Consider the following 19,199-nt stretch of genomic DNA (forward strand, 5'->3'; position numbering starts at 1 on the left):
CCTTAAAAAGGCAGTAGATGTGGCAGTAGCCCTAGTGGAATGAGGTCTGATCCCAGCAGGAACATCCTTTCCATGATGAGAATAACAAAAGGCAATACAATGGCCAATCCACTTAGAAATAGTTTGCTTAGAAACAGCTTTCCCTTGTGAACCCAAAGCAAAAGAAATAAATAACTGTTGAGTCTGCCTGAACTCTTTAGTTCTGCTCAAATAATAGCGTAACTGCCTGTGAATATCCAAAGAATGCAAGACTTTTTCCCCTTTATTTTGGGGATCAGCATAAAAAGTAGGCAAATGAATAGACTGGTTTAAGGCCACATTAGAAATAACTTTAGGCATAAAAGTAGGGTTAGTACGCAAGGACACCCTATCCTTATGGAATATCAGGAAGGGTTCAACTGCCATGAGAGCCTGTAATTCAGATACCCTCCTAGCAGACGTAATGGCCAACAAAAAAGCAGTCTTCCAAGACAAAAACTTCAGTTCAGACGTAGCTGCAGGTTCAAAAGGAGGTAAAGTAAGCTTCTCCAACACAAAATTGAGATCCCAGGAAGGAGTAGGAGCTCTACGTGTGGGTCTTATGTTTTTTGCCCCTCTAAGAAATTGTTTAAACAAAGGGTGAGAAAATAAAGGAGGGTCACAATCATAGTGAGCAGAAATGGCTGCAGCATGAACTTTCACGGAGGAAAAAGACAAACCCTTGTCTAGTAATTCAGTAAGGTATTGTAGTGTAAAACTCAAATTAGGCACTGAGACATCAAAGCTCTTTGCTGTGCTCCAAAGGAAAAATCTCCTCCATTTATCAGCATAAACTTTTCTAGTACTGGGCCGTCTGGCCTCCAAAATGACATTCAAAACCTGTTGAGGAAGCTGAGACCCCCCCAGGGTCTAAAACAGAATACGCCAGGCTGTTAGATGCAGGGACTGTGCCCTGACATTGAGAAAATGATTGCTTGACTGGGACAACAAGTGAGGAATCGGTGGCAAAGGCCAAGGAGGCTCCTGAACTAAACTCCTCAGCAGAGGATACCAGTGCTGGCGTGGCCAATCTGGTGCTATTAGAATCATGCAAGGCTTGTCCCGCCTGACTTTCAAGAGTACCTTGGGAAGGAGAGGCAGAGGAGGGAAAGCATAGACGTGAAGGTTGTTCCAACTGAAAGATAGAGCATCCACTTTCCAAGCTTTTGGGTGAAACATCTTTGTGCAAAATTTTGGCAGTTGGAAATTTAGTGGAGAAGCAAACAGATCTATGTCTGGAGTTCCCCAAGCCACTGTCAACTGTTGGAATACGTGAGGATCCAATTTCCACTCGTGGGGATCCACAATTTGTCTGCTCAATACATCTGCTAAGGAGTTCTGTGCTCCTGGCAGAAACCGTGCTTGAAGAGTGATGTGCAAACTCAGAGCAGTCTCCCACAATATCATAGCTTGTCTGCAAAGAGGGTAAGAATGGGTTCCCCCCTGCTTGTTGATGTACCACATGACTGTTGTGTTGTCTGTTTGAATCAACACCTGTCCTGGTTGAAGTAGGTCCTTGAAGGCCATCAGGGCAAATTGGACTGCTAACATCTCCTTCATGTTGATATGCAAATGCTGTAGTCTGGGAGGCCACGTGTCTTGAATCCATTTCCCATTGAAGTGTGCTCCCCAAGCCAGGTCTGAGGCATCCGTCATTAAGATCTGACTCGCCTCTGGTCGGGTCACAGAGAGTCCCTTGTTTAGGTGACATTCCTCAGCCCACCACAAGAATTCCTTCTGGATGCAAGGTATTATCTGAATGACAGTGTCCAAACCGTGGCAGTGTTGAGCCCATACACTTTTGAGATAACATTGTAGCTTCCTCATATGCAGTTTGGCATTGGGAAGTACCAGAATGCAAGATGCCATGAAGCCCAAAGCTTGAAGGACTGTCCTTGCAGTCAGCCTGGACAGTACTGATAATTGCTGGAAGTATAGGTGAAGATTTCTTTGTTTGTCCGGGGTCAAAAAAGCCATCGGAGAAGCTGTATTCAGTCTCACACCCAGAAAACACATGTCTTGAGAGGGTACTAGACTGGACTTTGTTTCGTTCACAGAATACCCTAGGCACCTTAAAACTGCCATTACATACTGTAGATGTAGAAGTAACTTGTCTTTGTCTTGAGCAAGAATCAGGCAATCGTCCAGATAAGGATAAATTTGTATTCCCCTCAGTCTTAAGAAAGCTATTACAGGAGCCAGAACCTTTGTGAACACCCTGGGCGCAGTAGATAAGCCAAAGGGCAATGCAGAGAACTGATAATGAGAAGTACCAGCCAACGCAGGAATCTCCTGCAGCTGGGCCTGATAGGAATGTGAAGATAAGCCTCTTTGAGATCCAGAGTTACCATCCAGTGATCTTTGCCTAGCAGAGGCAGAAGTTGCTGTAATGTTAACATCTTGAACTTTGGAATGTCTAGGTATGTATTGAGAATGGACAAATCCAGAATTGGCCTCCAAGTGTTTCCTTTCTTTGGCACAAGGAATAGGCGAGAATAAAACCCTAGGCCTTCTTCTGACGGAGGTACCACCTGGATTGCCCCCATCTGCAAAAGCAAAGAAATTTGTTCGTGAGCCTCCAGCCTTTGCTGAGGAGGTACATCTGGCATGCCTTTGAAAGGAGGAAAAGTGTGAAAATAAAACTTGTAGCCTTGATTTATTATGTCCAACACCCATTTGTCCTGGGTGACCAAATGCCAATTTTGTTTGAAAAGTGCCAACTTTCCTCCTAGAGGAGCTGCCAGACAGGAAGAATCTGGCAGCTGGAGATACAGGTCATTGGGTCTGTTTACGAAAAGTCTGACCCCTGCCCTCACCAGAAGATTGTGCAGGAGAACTCCAAGTCCTAGGTCTGAAAGAACCCTGAGCGTGAGCCCTGCCCCTACCACGTCTAGACCTGCCCTTAGACTGAAAATCCGAAGAAGGGTAAGACCATCCTCTTGCAGGCCAATTCCTGCTAAACTTAGGGGCTGCACTTGCAAAATTCCTTAACCGTCTGCATAGACTTAGCTTTGTCTTCCATCTTTTCAAAACTGACTCCACAGGAGAACAAAAAGAACTTCAGATTGAAGAGGAGCATCCAAAATTCGAGCTTTAACATGCTCTGACAAATTTTGATCCTTAAGCCAGGCATGTCTACGAATAACTGAACCAGTAGCAGCCACCCTGGAAGAAGCCTGAAGAGCATCGAAGCCACACTGCAAGGAATGCTTACCAACTTGATCTGAAGCATGAACTAAGTCCTGCAATTCCTTACACTCTATACCCTCAGATAAAGCATCTACCTTAGATTTCAACTGACCTAACAGAAAGTTCTGATATTTCAGCATATGAAACTGGCAATTTAAAGCCCTCATAGCTAACGTGGAGGAGGTATACACTTTTTTACCCCACCTATCCAAAGCTCTAGAATCTTTATCCAGAGGAACTGGATTCTTAACTACAGAAGCCCTGACACCCTTAGGCCCTTGAATAACAGTTTCCGGGTCAGCTCTAGGACTCTTATACAAATATTTATGTGCCTCTGGAACTCTGTAATACCTGTCTGGCTTGACAGGGGCAGGGGGTAAAGAATCAGGATTAAGGGAAGCTTCAGAAAAAACATCCTGAACAACATATAAAACAGGGGGAATAGCCAAAGGTCTATGTTGTGGCAGAAACAAAAATTCCCTAAGCCTCTTACGAGAATCTGAAAAATCCTGACCTTCCCACTTGAAATGCTCCCTCATGGAGTGCAAGGTTTCAGAAAAGGAAAAATCCTCTGGAGGAGAAGCAGAAGGACAGGAATCCTCCGCATCCGAATCAGAATAGGGAGGAAAATCCTGGATATCCTCAGCTGAGGACTCAGAGTAATCTGAGGAATGCTCCAATCCCTCTAAATCTGTCTCTACCCTAGGCCTCTTCTCTGGAGGGGGCATAGAACCCCTGATCAAAGTAATCAAATCCTCTGCCATTTTCAACATATGTTTTTTAGGAACAGAGCCTGAAGAACTAGGGCTGTAGCCTGTACCAGAAAGACCAGGTCTAGCCTTAGCAGGGCCTTTAGAGACAGAAGTAGAAGGCCTAATAACCTTTTGTAAGGATGGAACCACAGAAACCTGAGAAGCCCCCTCGGCCTGACCTAACTCCTGAGAGGCCAACTCCTGTAATAGTAAAGGTTCCCCTTGGGATTCAGCCGAGACCTCGGCTGGATCCACAGATTCAACCGTAGATTCCATAGAACCGGCGTCCGCAACGGACGACTCATCCGGTTTAGACTTTAAAGATTTATCTTTTCGCTTTTTTGCAGTAGCGGGCGTCGGAGGATCCGACGGCATGTTGTAGTTACACCGCTTACTGAAAACAAGCCTAGCACAGTCTAATCTGCGTTTTATGGTGCGCTTATTAAATCTAGCGCAAAAGCGACACCCGACTACGTCATGCTCAGGCCCCAAGCAAGGTATACAGAGAGAGTGATAGTCCCTATGAGGTATCTGTTTCCCACAAGAAATACAATTATTAACTTTTTCTGACATCTGGGGCAAGAAAGACTGAGGATATGGCGTTGGTCATGCGCTTAAGTACTACTGCGTACTGACGTCAGCTCTGAGCGACCATGACCGACGCCAGCCAAACACTTTGGTATTCGGGCCGACCGAGGACAGCGGACTACCCACAGGTTATGACTGCAGCAATGTGAGACGAAGATCATCTGAGCTTGTAGATGCAACTGGTAGCTCAAGGCTGTGTTTCACAGAGCCATGGCTAGTCTGCAGACAGGGTATGAATGGGTTCCCCCCCTGCTTGTTTATGTACCACATAACGGTGGTGTTGTCCATCTTTACCAATAATTGTCCTGGAAGAAAGTGGCCCTTGAAGGCTGTCAGAGAATTCTGTACAGCTAACATTTCTTTCTGACTGATATGCAGGTGCATTTGACTCGGGTTCCATTTGCCCTGAATGCACTGCCCTGCCAAGTGAGCCCCCCGTGTATAGTCTGATGCGTCTGTTAGGGTTTGGGCAGCAGGGGGTAGAGGGAATGGCAGTCCCTTGTTGTGGTGGCAGGCCTCTGCCCACCAAAGGAACTCTGTCTTTATAGAAGGAATGATAGGAATCGTTGATTCCAGGTCCTGAGACTGTTGACACCATAGGCTTTTTAGATGCCATTGTAGTTTCCTCATATGCAGTCTTGCATATGGAATTAGAAGAATGCCAGAGGCCATGAATCCCAGGGCTTGCAGTATTTTCCTTGCAGATAGCTGGGTCTTTGTGGACAGTAGTTTGAAGTAGGCTATCAAATAAACTTGTTTCTCTGGCGTGAAGTAGGCCATCTGGGAAGTTGTATTCAAGGTTGCTGCCAGGAATACAATTTGTCGACAGGGTACTAGGTGAGAAGGAAAGGCCCTTGTGAAGAATCTCTGCCAAGTATTGACGAATATGTGATAAACTGGACACTGTTGTTCCCATCCCCTGAGTCTGGCTCCAGGAACAGAATATTTCCCACTTTTCAGCATAGGATTCTCTAGTACTAGGACTCCTTGCCTCCAGGATGACATCCAGCACTTGCTTGCTGAGGGATGAATTAGGAGAACTCAGGTAATTAGCCAGTCTGCCAGGTTCAGAGTTTGAAGCTGGGGGTGCAGCATCTGGCCCTCCTGCTGGGACAGTAGGGAAGGAGTCTGAGACAGGTGCCATGGTTCCAGTAGTGACATACTGCACAAGAAGGGGTACCAGTGTACGTGGCCAGTCTGGTGCAATAAGTATTGTCCTTGGTTTGTCCTGTCTGATCTTTAGTAAAACTTATGAGAGGAGCGGCAGAGCGGGAAAGGCATAAACTGAGAGGCTTTCCCAGGAAAAGGATGGGGCATTCACTTTCCAAGCTTGTCTGTGGGGAGTCCTTGTGCAGAATTTGTCCAATTGGTAGTTCTGACGGGAGGCAAACTGGTCTATCTCTGGGCTTCCCCATTTGTTTCTCAGAATGTTGAATGTCTTTGGCTTCAGTTTCCACTCGTGTGGGCCCATGAGATTTCTGCTTAGTTCGTCTGCCAGTGTATTTAGCTTGCCTGGCAGGAATTGAGCTTGTAGATGCAAATGGTAGCTCAAGGCTGCGTTTCACAGAGCCATGGCTAGTCTGCAGACAGGGCATGAGTGGGTTCCCCCTGCTTGTTTATGTACACCATAACAGTGGTGTTGCCCATCTTTACCAATAATTGTCCTGGAAGAAAGTGGCCCTTTAAGGCTGTCAGAGAATTCTGTACAGCTAATATTTCTTTCTGATTGATAATTGACTCGGGTTCCATTTGCCCTGAATGCACTGCCCTGCCAAGTGAGCCCCCCATGTACAGTCTGATGCGTCTGTTGTTAGGGTTTGGGCAACAGGGGGTAGAGGGAATGGCAGTCCCTTGTTGTGGTGGCAGGCCTCTGCCCACCAAAGGAACTCTGTCTTTATATAAGGAATGATAGGAATCGTTGATGCCAGGTCCTGAGAATGTTGACACCATAGGGTTTTTAGATGCCATTGTAGTTTCCTCATATGCAGTCTTGCATATGGAATTAGTAGAATGCCAGAGGCCATGAACCCCAGGGCTTGCAGTATTTTCCTTGCAGATAGCTGGGTCTTTGTGGACAGTAGTTTGAAGTAGGCTATCAAATAAACTTGTTTCTCTGGCGTGAAGTAGGCCATCTGGAAAGTTGTATTCAAGGTTGCTGCCACAAATACAATTTGTCGGCAGGGTACTAGGTGAGATTTCTTTTCATTTATGGTGTATCCCAGTGAGGTTAGCAGTTTCTTTACAAATGCCAGATGATTTAATAGTATGTCCTGGCTTTCTGCCTGAATTAGACAATCGTCCAGGTATGGGTATATTTGAATATTTCTTTGCCTGCAGAATGCAATGACTGGAGCTAGGCACTTTGTGAATACCCTGGGCGCAGTAATAAGCCAAAGGGCAGTGCAGAGAACTGACAGTGCATGCAGCCTGCTCTGAAGCGTAGGTATTTTCTGCAAGATTCCCTTACTGGGATGTGCAGGTAAGCTTTCTTTAAATCCAATGTTGCCAACCAGGCATTTTTGCCTAGCATGGGAAGCAGCTGATGAAGAGTTAGCATTTTGAATTTTGGGATTACCAAAAAGGTGTTTAGGATAGAGAGGTCCAGGATAGGACGCCAGGAATCGTCTTTTCTGGATACCAGGAAAAGTCTTGAGTAAAAACTTTGTCCCCATTCCTCTTCTGGGACAGGTTGAATAGCCCTGATACTTAGGACATTTAGAACCTGCTGTTGGGCCTCTGCCCACTGATTTGGGGGTAAGTCTGGCCAACTGTGTGGGGTTGGTAAGGAGTAGATGTGGAATCTGTATCCTTGGGAAACTATATTTAGGACACATTTGTCTTGGGTAGTGAGTTCCCAGTTTTTTGCATGCAGGGCGATCTTTCCCCCTAAAGGAACAGTCAGCTGAGCAAGGCTTGGAAGGTTTAAGGTTAACTCATTGTGACAGTTTACTATAGGGTGGTATCTTACCACTTCCAACTTTGGAAGTGGGAGCCCCCCACTGCTTAGACCTGTGAGTACCTTGAGACTAAAGCCTGGGTTGTGTGCTGGTCCTGGGTTTGGACTAAGAAGGCCTGGAAGAGACAGGAAAGGACCAATTCTTAGAAGACCAGTGCCTACTAAATCTGGGAGGCTGTACTTGCAGGAAATCTTTAACAGTTTGCATAGATTTAGATTTTTTCCTCCATCTTTTTAAGTACTACTACTGCTTTGTTGCCAAACAGGCGGTCTTGGTTTAAGGGAGCATCCACTAATTTAGCTTTAACATGATCTGGCAAAGGTTGCTCCTTAAGCCAAACATGCCTTCTAAGTACAGACCCAGTGACAGCAGCCCTGCAAGATGCCTCTAAAGAATCAGAACCACATTGCAAAGTATGTTTACCAACTTGTTCAGCAGAATGCATTAAATCCTGTAATTCTTTATTTTCAGCACAGTCAGGAATCAACATAATTTTCTGTTTAAGTAATCCAATAATATGCTACTGATACTTTAACATATGAAACTGGCAGTTTAAGGCCCTAATGGCCAAAATAGCAGAAGTGTATACCTTCTTACCCCATCTGTCCAGGGCCCTAGAATCTCTATCAGAGGGGGTAGGGTTTTTGGCAGTAGTAGCCTTAATGCCTTTGGGTCCCTGTGAAATGGTCTCTGGATCCACAGTAGGATTCTTAAAGAAGAACCTGTGAGAGTCAGATACTCTGTAATACCGGTCAGGTTTCCTGGGAGCCGGAGGTAAAGTGTCTGGGGCCAGCCTAGATTCCAAGAAGGCATCATCTACAATGTCCAGTACAGGAGGGATAGCTAAAGGCCTGTGTTGAGGTAGGAGTAAGAATTCCCTAAGCCTCTTTTTGGAGTCAGAGTAATCCTGGCTTTCCCAGCAGAAATGCCCCCTAAGAGTATGCAAAGTTACACCAAAAGAGAAATCTTCTGGGGGGAAGAAGAGGGAATGGAGTCCTCTGCATCAGAATCCTCATAGGTAGATAAGGGCAAATCCTGGTCATCAGAAGAAACCGAAATTTCAGAATCCTGATCAGAAGAATTGGAAGGAAAATCAGTTCTAGGTCTCTTAGAGGGAGAAGGGTGGCTTCCCCTAATTAGAGTAATAAGGTCGTCAGCCATTCTTATCATTTGTTTTTTAGGCATAGGGGCCTGACCATGTGGTCTGGGCGTCAGTTTTCTAGGTGTGGATCGAGTTTTAGGCCTTGAAGAAGAAGATGGCATTGGTTTGATATGCAAGTCAGTAGGCCTGAATACACCCTCAGAAGCCAGTGCCTGCACAGCGGCTCCGGACCCATCCAAGGTAGAGACATCCGCAGGTTCCCCAGTCGAAGAAGTATCTCGCGGCATACCGGACTCCGAATGGGTCTCAGTAGAGGCCTACAAATCTGAAGTAGCGGGTTATCAGGGGCTGCGAAAGTGCCTGAGTACCGGCGAACAGGCGAGGAGCTTAACGGAAGCGTCGTCTACAGCTTTGGACCTAGGCGGTATGTCTATCTTTATCTTTACGTTTTTTCGGAATGTTGGTAGTCGGATGGCTTACCGAAGCCATTTCTGGATAATTGAACTGAGTACCAAAATAGATGCGAAAATGAACGACGACGAATAGTTCGAGGGTTGAATAAGGCAAAAAACTGAAAGCGAGGGATGTTGTGGTCTGGGCCTAAGCAAGGAATGCAGTATGAATGAAAATCTTTATGAGGTATTTGCTTTCCACAAGAAATACAATTGCTAACTTTTACTGACATCGGTTTAGAGCAAGAAAAAGGATCCCCAACGGGGTACTTAGCTTTTTTGAAGACTTCGGATCTGAAACTCGAAAATGAAAATTTCAGGAGTCGGCCGACCGGCACTTGCGAACTGTTTCTGCTTCGGGCACCGCATGGCAAGAAAGACTGATATAATGGTGTCGGCTGCATGCTTTATACCCCTGACTACCTGATGTCATGGAAGATGAGACAGCAACTGACGCAGGACCTAAGACTTTGATAATCAGGCTGACTGAGGGCTACCTGCAAGCAGATAACCCAAATGCAATGACTGCAACAGTGAAACACAAAGAACATCTTGATCTTTGTAACAAAGGTGACCTCAAAGTCAGAGAAACCAGCTCCAGGACAGGGGACTGGCTCAGAGACTGCAGTACCATTAATTCCGAAACAGGAGGAACCGATGTAGAAGGTTTTTCGGGCCTGATGGATTTTGGGTCAGATGAAGACATTCTTGACATTTTTTGAGACGGTCCAGATTGATCTGAGGAAGATGAAGATCTTTTACTACACTTCTCAGATCCAGAAGGATTTGTTTAGATATATTCTGACCTTCTTGCGAGGACTCCGAAAAAGAGTTCTTCAACAATCCTCTTAGAATGAGCTTGTTTTTTCTCTCCAGGAGAAACCTCGAACTAAAAAATGACATATGGATCACAACTCCTGTAAATGTATGGCTCCGAGGCAATAAACATATTCTGAATGAACATCTGTTAATGACATTTTCTGGGAGCAGTTAGAACATTTTTTGAACCCAGAGGGTTTAGACTCTTTTAATTGTTTTGACATGTCTATCAATAAAGAGTACCCCCACAGCAATATCAGCAGTATAATGAACTATCCAATCAAAACAGAAGAAAAACTATTTAACTATTCAAACAATTAAACTTAAACTTTTTATTATTATTATTATTCCCACACAGGGAAGAAAAAAGGCCCTCTAACTTAAACGGGCTAGTCGCTCTCTAATTTAAACAAGCTGGCTCAATGAAAGGACCCAAACTTCTTTTGAAAGGAAAACCCAACACCAGACAAACTAATAATGCAGCAAGCACACAAGATAATCTTATTAGCGCGAGCCCTCTAACTAAAATGGGCTGTGCCGCCATCTATGTTAAACGAGCGACTCGAAAAATTGGTGTAAGATCTATCAGAAAAAACAACAGCAAATTCAAGCAACAACATTTTAGTACAGAAAAGCCGGATAGGGATATAGGTGCAGGCCTAGAGGTAAAACGACGGCTCTAGTGAAAAAAACACAAATAACGAACATAGTCTAATACTGTGATAGAAAAGGTAAAAAAAAAACTTTTTAAACAATACTATACAGGTAAACTACTAAGAAAGTTTAACTTTTAGTATATATAACAATTTTTTTAAAGAAACTTAGTCACAGCCATTGAAGGACGCCTGATCTGTTTAGCGGCAAACGAGATCTTGTCACTACCTTACAGCATCATGGGATAGGGGGTAAGCCAAGAGCTAATTGGAGACCTTGAACTTTAGTACACAGCCGAGTTGGAACCGTGGATCAGATCCAAACCCACAACTACAGAATGAAAGCGAGATAGGACAACTTCACATTTACAGTTTAAACAATAATATCAAATTAGCCATAATATGAAAACATTGATTAAGCATAGATACAAGTTATATGATAATGATTTAATACTAGTTAGAAAAATTTTAGCCAGTTTAGAGAGAAATTAAAGGTAAGTTAGTATAATACAATATGAACTGAAATACAAAGTGAAAGGAAAGTATAGAGACTACACATGATGCAGCAGATAATGGAATACATACATAAAACATAATATAATGTATCAGATAATAAAATATATACTGGCTTTAGATAAATAGATGCATCCACTTTTGCCCCAAGGCCACTTCACTGACATTTTTTTGTGACTTTACCTACCTTCTTGGATTAACCTACTCCATTCAGCCTTACTATGCCCAGGTTGACTCTGCTCCCCCCTACTCTAACCCCAGTTCCCACCCACCCTCATCCACATCCATACAAACTATATTCTCACATCACAATCACTTTTTCAATTCCTCCATCTATCAAAACAGAGCTGTAACACAGCCCTCAATAACTCCATCACTCCATCTCTCACATCCATCATTCATTACTAGATCCAAACTATACAAACTTTAAAACAAAAATACTTTTCCAAAAAACCTCTACAACCCATATCCCCTCAACATATACTCCATATCATATTAAATTAACATTAGATGGTGACATACACCCAATCCGATATCATCCAGTGCCAACCCCACCAACCCAAAAACAAATACAGCTTTTTTAGTTCCCAAAACATCCTCAATGCAATTTTCCACCTGAACATCTGAAGCATTTGCAATAAAATAATCTGCTGGCATGCATGGATAATCCAACACTCTCCTGATGTACTAATAATTATAGCAACTTGGTTAAAGCCCCATAATTAAAGATGAAGGAATACTACCAGCCAGTTAAAACATACTAAAGGTACACAGGCAATGCAAAAATAAAGGAAGTGTAGCCATCTTAGGTCAACTACTCTGTGACTTACCATTTCCCCTTTCACTACCCCAATCCTTTAATAATGCTGAAACTATTAGTGCTCTGCTGAAGCTAATCCCCAACAAAATGCTATGCATAAACGGAATTCACATTCCTCTACGAAATAAATCAGCACCACTGAAGAATTTCCATCATGGGTCACCTGTAATACCTCACAAGACAAGACAATTTTGACTGGCTGGCTGTCAATTGTGATTATCCTCAAAATGCCATTAATCTCTATGGCCTCACACCCAACTAATTACCTTTCCCACTTGCTGCATAAACACCAACAAAGGTGCAACACTTGGAATGGATACTCCCCTCCTCCCCTAATAACATATTCTCTTATGCTCTAAATGATCACCTTCCCACTTTTGTCATCAAAGCTCAAAACCACACTCCCAAATCACACCACCTTAATGAAGTACACAATCTCTCCCACTTCCAAAAAGAAGCATTTCTCCAGAACTCACAACTTTGTAACTAGCAATATCTAAAGGATATCCCCTTAGATGATGCTATCACAGAATTCTTCAGAACCTTCCTTAGCATTCTAAACAGCTGAAGCAGATAACCTCCCTACCGAATATCTACAACTGGCTGTAGGGCTACAATCTATCCCATTTCCATTCTCAAACTGCTCTATCACAGAAGCATAAGTCCCATGACTATGGAAAAAAGTTAAACCTTACCACTACACAAAGAAGGAAATAACACAGAACTTAGTAACTATTGCCCTATTGCTATCCTGTCTCCCTTATCAAAAATTCTTGAAAAATGCATCCAACCCCAGCTCTCTCAATACCTTGCCAAAAAAAACCTCCTCTCCTCCAAATGTGGCTTCTGTCCCATTGGTTCACCAATATCTGTACTTATGGGGACATGATAAAATGAAATACTTAGGTGCATGGGTTAAAAATGATTTTGGTGTGGCAAATAAGGATATGTGGGAAGAGACTAAACAAAAGATAATACAAAAACTGCGAAAATGGAAGCTTTGTTATACGGATATGGACATAGTAAGATACAAGCAGTCAAAATGTTTTTAGTCCTTTTAGTCTTATGCACAGGTCATGCATATTTCTATCAACCAGTGGAGAAGTTGTGGTTATCTGGGAGGGGAAGATGGAAAGGGTCAAATGGAATAAGCTGATTCTTCCAGTAGAACAGGGGAGAATGAGGTTACCCAATTTGAAGGGGTACTTCAGACCTACACAGTTAAGGCTCCTATGCACACCACAAGTAGGAAACTATAATTCAAAGTGGAAAGGGATGATGCTGAAACAGGGCGGGGGGGGGGCTCAAGAAATGAGGAAAGACTGGGATTTTGAATGCAGGCCTTTAAGGAGGATTACAATAACCATACAGAATATTTTATCCATAAAGTAAGAGAAAGTATTCTAAGAACTAATCCAACATGGGAAGGGAGAAAGGAGATTCTGCCAATAGGGATGACTGCATTTAGTGATACAGACTATAGGCAAGAAGGGGGTGAAATTAATTGGAGAAAACTGGCAAAGGAACCAAGGCATTGGCAGCAAGTAACCAGAGTGGGAAAGGTAATACAATGGGAAGAGGCCAAGAATTTATTTGGACTGCAGGTTTGAGATTGCCTTCCCTATCAAGGACTGATATCAGAGTATAGGCAAAGCAAAAGAAATAGGGGGGGGGGGTCCTAAATGAAAGACCACTGGTAGAGTTTTTAGTAGAACCTAGAACAAAAACTACCATTAAAAAAGGAATAATTAGTACAGTATATAAAATATTTCATGATAACTATAAGAATCAATCAAACAAAGTTAGAAAGGATTGGGAAGAGAGATTAGATAAGCAATTCACAAAAAAACAATGGGAGGATATATGTACGTCTCCCAAATATGCAACAAAATCTAGACGATTTAGGATTTTTGCTTGGAAATATTTACATAGATACTCTTATACCCAAGTTAGACTGATTGGGTAGATTATAAGTGATGTATAATGTTTGCAACTGGGAGTGTGTCAGTGTGGTTTGTGAGGTAAAATGCATGCAACTAGGATTCTGTGTCGTTTGTTTTCGTTTATATAAATGTATGATTGCTTATGTCATAAGTGACGGTTTAATAAAGATGTTTCTTGTTTAAAAAAAGGGACAGGAATTGAACAGTTTATGTAATGTTGGTTAGGTTATATGATATACAGCAATACATGTGACATACAAGGTTTGTTAATGTTAATTTAATACAGTTTGATTAATTTTGTATAAATGTAAATTTGCCTCTGTCACAAGTGATAATTCAATAAAGGCATTTAAAAAAAAAAACATTGCTTCTAACCCCATCTACTACTACAGCCCTCCTACACTTTCACAAGTTATTATTTACTTATTTTACATTTGTTGACCGGGATAGTCCGACTGGATATATGTCCATTTTCAGTGGAGGCCCAGGGAGAAAAGCTCCACATAACACAGACAGAACACAACAGATATGAGTCAAACATAGTTACAAAGCCCTCTAGTAGGTATTCACAATATACACAGTCTGTAATAGTATACAAAAGCAACAGGTTGCAGCAAGCTATTATGAGCAAGAGATGCATACAATATTAATTTAAATAAGGCATTGAATAAGTAGTGATTAATCAGGGTTAGTACAGGGACAAAGCCAGTGCTCTTTAAAATACTGTTTGAGGCCTTTTTTGAAGAGACTTATAGAAGGTCTTTAAAATACCGTTTGAGACCTTTTTTGAAGAGCCTTAAAGAAGGTTCGAGGGTAAGTTAGATGGAAGTGAAGTCCAAGTTTTACCAAGGACGTTGGCAAACAGGGAGTCGCCGGCTGAGTTAATGGCTTTGTGGGTTTGGACCAACAGTTTATTGGATGATCGTAGTTGCCTTGAATTACTGTATGGCTGTATGATATTTTTGAGTGCTGGAGTATTTTCAGGGTGGTACAGAATTTTGTGTGCTACTATAAGCTGATTGAAGAAGTAGGCTAGGCAGTTCTAGCCACCTGAGAAGACTGGGGTTTTGACAGTGATGTGTCCTATATGTTGAGCCTATGGCAAACTTGGCAATATGGTTGTAAGAGTGAGAGAGCTTACTAAGTTCAGTTTTGCTCAAATTGGAGAGTATGGGGGAGGCATATAGAAGGGTAGATGTGAGCAGATGATTGCAGTCCTAGCTAATGGAGTTAGAAAAGGTTTGCTTCAGTATAATGAGTCAAACTTCTTATTAATGTTTTTTATAATTTTATTGATATGCAGATCCACTATTACTCCTAAAAGCTTAGTATGGTCATCTGGAGAGATAGAGGTACCGTTGTTGGATGTAATACAGAAGGAAAATGGGGTGGTACTACCTTATTTAGAAAGGAAACTCATTATAATAGTTTATTAGCGTCAGACAGCTGCCATCCGTCTTATATTGTCAATAACATTCCAAAGTCCCACTTCTTAAGGGTCAAAAGAATATGGTCATCTCAAGATGAGCTGCAAAAAAATAATCAGGAATTAATTGATAGATTTCGTGCTAGGGGGTATAAGGATACTATTACACATCAGGCTCAATGTTTTGCACAGAATGAGGATAGATCTACTCTGTTGAGGAATAAAATGCATTCTAAGGATGACCATCAGATCCGTTTTATTACAACCTTTGGTGCTAATTCTACACAGTTTTGTCAGCTGATTAATAAAGATTGGGACAGTCTTTTGACAGATAAAAATGTATGTCAAATTTTACCTCTACAATGTCAATTCACATATAGAAACGAGAAAAGTATAAAAAAAAAATGTTTGAATCATTTTAAAAAGTCTGTGCCTACTGGTAATAGAGTGCAACAGTCTGTAGAAGGAATACCTTTAACTGGATGTTTCCTTTGTAGACACTGCACTGCTCGTCAACATGTTATGACAACTAAACATTTTTATTCTGCCAATACATCTGTGGTATTTAATATTAAGTGTTTTGTTAACTGTATTTCAGAGTGGGTGATTTATTTGGCTGAATGTCAATGTTCTGCATTTTATGTAGGACAAACTTCTAGACAATTTAAGATTTGTATTTCTGAACATTTCAGTGACATTTGTTGTCAAAGAATGTCTAATCCTTTATATAGGCATGTTTTGCAATATCCTACTGCTAAATTCAGATTTACAGCTATTGATCACATTACTGTCAAAGGAAGTAATAAATTAGGTTGGCATAATATAATAAATAAAAAAGAAAAGTTTTGGATAATTAAGCTGGGGGCTTTTGTTCCCTCCAGGCATAAATGACATGTTATAATTGGTGAAAGGTAGGGGTGTGTGTTTTGTTCTGTGTATTTAGGTGCAACTGTGGTTGAGATTTTGATTTTCATTTGTGTTCACACTGAAGAAGGCTTTTGCCAAAATTGGTCTGTAGCATTTTGTCTATTTACTGTTTTCACAATAAAAAGAAGATATGAACAAAGTGATGCAGATCATCAATACAATATACATAATGGCAGTAACAGACGTAGAACAGATGCACACGTTTATGTGGCATTACAACACAATGGAGGTAAGTCAGGACCACAGTACTGTCCTCGAGGAGTCAGAAGTTGAGGGTCTAAGAAAGGAAGAAATCCGAGGGAATAAGTAGTAGTGCTACATACAGCTATAGCCACATAATTACTAGTTGGCTAAAGTGCGACAATGAGCAGGTTTGGTAAAGTTTGATCGACAAACTTTAAACAGTGGCTATGGTTTTAGGGAAGGCTTTAGGAAGTAGCACAACTGTCGAAAGATACTCTGCCTCCTCATACATGCAACTGCTGAATGCCAAAATAATTCAAGTACACCATGAGTTGCAAGTGTCGCACATTAAGAGGTACATCATTCATTCTGGCTGTCTCAGTACTCAATGATAAAGGCAGAAAGCAATATTCCACATTTTTAATGAAATCATACAGCACAAATGCACAATTTGCAAGAGCTTGGTACTCCACAAACATAAGAAAACTTGATTATGTGCATCTTCTAAATGTGACCAAGTGTCACATATTCTGCTTACTTTTCAGACCAATGATCACTATGCAGAAGTGTACGCAAATGCCCTATACACACACTTAAGCGGCTGCATAAACTCTGCTGTATGTGAATGGATCAAAACCAGGTCTTCCTGTAATTCCTGTAAAAACAAGTTACTGTGGCAGACTTCAATCATAATCAGATTATATAACAAGTGGAAGAAACTGTTGTCCAAAAGCAAGAGGGACATCACTCTGCAAAGGAACAGTTCCCTCCTAAGCCTAAACAGAAAAATCAAAAGTCTTCTAAAGCAAATTACAAAACTAAAATCACATCCGTAGCCAAGGACTATCATAAGGCATTTTTTAACTACATACAAAGTCTAAAAGGGAATGCCCAGCTATGTGCTGAACTGGTTGTAGATGGGATCACTCATACTATACCTGAAGATATCACCAACTTGCTAGTTGACAGAATTCCCTATAAATTACATTGACAGCACCCCTCTGAGTTCCAATCCAGTGGTGTGAGGCTTAGAAATGCAATTTGACAGCAATCTAAACTTTGACCACTAATTTTCCACAGTGGTAAGGAAAGCCTTCTAAGTAGCGCACCTCATAAGCACGGACATAGCATCCAGGTCACGGGATGTTATAACTTCACTGTATTTGACCCTCATCAGACCACTAATAGAGTATAATGCACCCTTTTGCATGTACCTCACCAGACACCTGCAGCAGCTACAAAGACCTCAGAGGTTTCTCACTAAGAAAAAAAAAGGGACTCCAAAACATGGCCTAGATGGATAGGCTGATAGCCTTGTCACTTTACTCTGTATTTTATAGGCTGCTGAGAGGTGACTTGTGCCTGGCCTATAGGGCCATCTCCAACTCTGCCTTAATGGAAATGCTGCACATCTGCAAGTCAAATGGCTCAAGAGTCACTCGCCCTAGGGATATCAACCTCGCTTGTGACATTAAGATATCATGCTGGAGAGACAGATATGTCTCCCAGAGACTGACACTTTTCTGGAATAGACTTCCCATTCACGTAAAACAGAGCTACTCACTGATCATATTCAAACGCAACCTAGATAATTAGATGGGAGACTGCAAATATGCCCCTCGAGTGGCACCCATGTCCCTCAGGGGTAGCCAGTGTTGATCACAGACCCGCTCTGTTCATAAATTCGTTCTGCGAACTACCCAAAAAAGAACAAATGGGGATCTTTGGGATTAACATGGTTAGGCTTCTAAAGGCTCTAGAGCCGCTAGGCTAGTAACCTCCTAAGAACCTATAAACATACTCTGCGAAATTTGAGAGCTAAGCATGGAAATAACGCTGAGCAATACAGGAGTCAGACTATCCAGTATTCAGTAGCAGTACTGCAGGTCAAAATATTGATAAAATACTTCAGACTACTATAGGGACTAGCACAATTGTCAGCCAGACATTCATTGCTTCATTATTCATACAGCCATAAATGTAATTACAGTAAGTGTACTAAAATTCTTCCACTGATGAGTAAGAACAGCTGCTGACAGGAGTTCACTGCCTGTTAACTTTCAGAATGTAGCACAGGTGTCATATGGATGCTGCATTTCTCAATAGCTCTGTCACAGATCATAATCACAAAGTGCTAACATCACAGAGTAGCTGTCAGTCAAGAGTTTTACCTGCTCTACATGACATGTCTCAGATGAGAATACAGCCTGATCAATGTATGCTACCAGTGCAGACAAATACATGTGTCAGGCAGATATTCTGCTGTTAATCAGTGGCATTGCTTTAGGTCAAAATACTGCCAGAACACTACATGTTACCACCAGGAGTAGCCATAAGATTTGTCATATCACTGGCACTGAAGAATAGGAAAAATGTGCCCAAATGGTGTACACTACCATTGATGAGCAAAACAACTTACCACCTAAAGGTCTGGCCACTCATTAACGGTACTACCTGTGTTCAGAGGGCAGAATTGTGTTGCTACATTATCCATTACCAATGAGGAGTCCTACACATCATCTGGTGAGGTGCTCCACTCTCTCACTGGTGCCACTACTGAGAGTCAAAATAGTGTAGGAAAAGTACAATATATGCTGGACTGATAGACAGCCAATAACATAACAAAGTTTGAAGCTCAGCTGGTAAAAAACAAAAGATGAATTTGGCATCTATCAAAAATATTTTTAAACTGGTGGCAAAGCCTCCACCATATGCTATGGCCTAAGAACAGGCCAATGCCCCCTGCACACCATATTATAACCAATTTCAAGGTCTCCAAGCCTCTGGGTAAGTTATAAGTCTTTCCACAGGCAATGTTTAGTCTAATGACCTGAAATGAATGGGATTCAATGAGTAT

The 19,199-nt window shown here is 41.9% G+C and overlaps 1 protein-coding gene across 1 annotated transcript in view; it reads right to left on the bottom strand.

The window, feature by feature from the left end:
• Nucleotides 1-19,199, bottom strand: part of NBEAL2 (neurobeachin like 2) — a 3,059,867-nt gene that overhangs the window by 1,923,340 nt on the left and 1,117,328 nt on the right. The gene's annotated exons all lie outside the window — the stretch shown is intronic.

This window comes from Protopterus annectens, chromosome 3.part0 (genome assembly GCF_019279795.1).
Source record: "Protopterus annectens isolate FY-2018-M chromosome 3.part0, PAN1.0, whole genome shotgun sequence".
Taxonomy (NCBI): domain Eukaryota; kingdom Metazoa; phylum Chordata; order Ceratodontiformes; family Protopteridae; genus Protopterus; species Protopterus annectens.